The sequence below is a fragment of the Triticum dicoccoides genome, chromosome 5A (genome assembly GCF_002162155.2).
Source record: "Triticum dicoccoides isolate Atlit2015 ecotype Zavitan chromosome 5A, WEW_v2.0, whole genome shotgun sequence".
Lineage (NCBI taxonomy): Eukaryota > Viridiplantae > Streptophyta > Magnoliopsida > Poales > Poaceae > Triticum > Triticum dicoccoides.
In genome coordinates this window covers 81,548,629-81,550,729 of record NC_041388.1, presented here as the reverse complement: position 1 = coordinate 81,550,729, position 2,101 = coordinate 81,548,629, and the positions used below count along the sequence as shown (strand labels likewise).

Here is a 2,101-nt window from a genome sequence, read left to right as displayed (position 1 = left end):
TAGACTCGATGATATCCAATGGACGTGACATCTACCTCCTACTTTAGTGTAGAAATTTGGAAGGTGAACTGAATAATTGACTTATAACATTTACGGTTTGAATGGAACCGATATGTACACAACCATGATGTGGTAAGTTCCACATTGAATTGGACTGCAGGTGCCGAATAGTGGCATGAGACCAACTAGTACATCCACACTCCATATATCAATCTATTTAAGTCCATAAAAAGGGCAGTTGAAACATTCAGAGGTGCTGCAAAAGATGAACAGTCATGGAGGGCACTCAGTCCAGTGTCTTCTCTACATTAGGCTTGGAAGGCATTAGTAACTATTGTCTCGCATGAAAATGAACCTTTCTGATGAAAGTTGCTCTAAATACTATGGACTTATTGTAATGGTTGTTGCATCTTTGAACCGAGAGAAGACTACATAACCTATTGGGGCAGACGTAGGGAACATGCGCCACGGCAGGATCCTAACGTGACAATGAAGTTTTGTGGACATCAGAGTTCAGAGACCTTGTGAGGTGGTGGACGGGCAGTGGTACATAAGGTGATGGCAACGCAGGCTAATTTTAGATGTGTATCTTAACTTGGCGATGTCTTGAAGCTTCTATCCATCATATGTGAGGAGGGGGTCCATGGCCGTCAACATAAGAATGTAACAAATTAATTAGCACACTGGCATTTCAAATATGACTGACAGGAACATGACCCCCAAAAATTGCACGCCAAGATTTTCTTTGATTCAAAGCCATCTTTGTCGCATTTAATTTATTTTCATTTGAACATGAGACCATTAACATTGTCACAAATGGACCCACTTGCTGGCGAGGGTGACAAAAATAACAAATCTCTAGTGGTGCAACATGTGGTGTGCAGGTCAAAGAAAATAATTTTAACAAAACAACAAAACATGTATTAGGTTGCGAGATAGGCCAAAGCAAGTTCCATGACAAGGGGACCAAAATTACAAACTAAAATCGACAAGAGGGCAATAGGTAAAATTTCGAACTTGAAAAGGGAACTGAAATTAGGAACGAAAATTGTTTTGATCAATGTAGTGACCATGGTCATGTACATCCAACCGTATATTTTAGTGCAGTCGGCCATATGTTATTGTGGATACCTACCAATAATTTAGTACACTATAAGGATGTATACCAGTCGCCTTGATAGTTGATGAAAATATTCAAATTACCTAGCAGACTGATTGGGAAAAGATTGTGATCGACTTTTACTTGTTCATTGAAAAGACACAATTTTTGGGCAATAACAAGCTCACAACTTAAAATATTAAATCATGGGACATCTAAGGCACTTTTGTCCTCCTTACACTTCCAGTATACATACATACTACCGTTCAACGAGAGATTAATGAGATAGAGATGTGTTCAAATCAGACAATAACAATAAGAACTTTCAAGTGTTCCTCCACTTATTTAGACATATTAATGTTGATGCATATCTAGACCGACCAGCACCTACACATTCATGGATAGTGCATCCGATCATCACGAGCAGTTGCTGGGCACAGTGAGGCCACAATTTCCAGGCAGTGCCATAGCACGGTCTGCGTCAATGTGGTACATCCTCAGCCATATGCTGGCGATGCCTTGTAGCGGCAAATGCACGATAAGTTAGCCTTCCCAAGCGCGGCACAACACTCAGCTGACAGACTATCTATTGGGTTTTCCACTGCTGCCGCAGGCTGGCAAAGTTTGAATTCATCATTCGACATGCCGCAGATGCCATGAACACCCTCTATGGCGGTGAGGGACACCACTAGGACAAGCAGCAATGCTGCAGCCAATGATTGTGACTTAGCCATGGATGCTGGTATTTTATTTGTTTTCTAGCGGATTGCCATTGGAGATTTTGGCCTTAGCTAGGTTTTGCCGTCGTAATGTGTGAGATGAATGTTTGTGTAGGGCTCTATTTATAGAGAAAGGATGCTATGTTCATGAAATGTATTCTGTAGCAAGCAAGCAATTAGACACACCAAGTGCCCCTCGCATGTAGAAGCACTATCGCCTGATCATGCAAAAAAATCTGTATGAACTCGGTGTTGAGAGATAATGACTACCATAATTGGCACA

The 2,101-nt window shown here is 41.3% G+C and overlaps 1 pseudogene; it reads right to left on the bottom strand.

The window, feature by feature from the left end:
• Window positions 1-1,352: 1,352 nt before the first annotated feature.
• On the bottom strand, window positions 1,353-1,899 carry LOC119297031 (annotated as a pseudogene).
• Window positions 1,900-2,101: the final 202 nt, after the last annotated feature.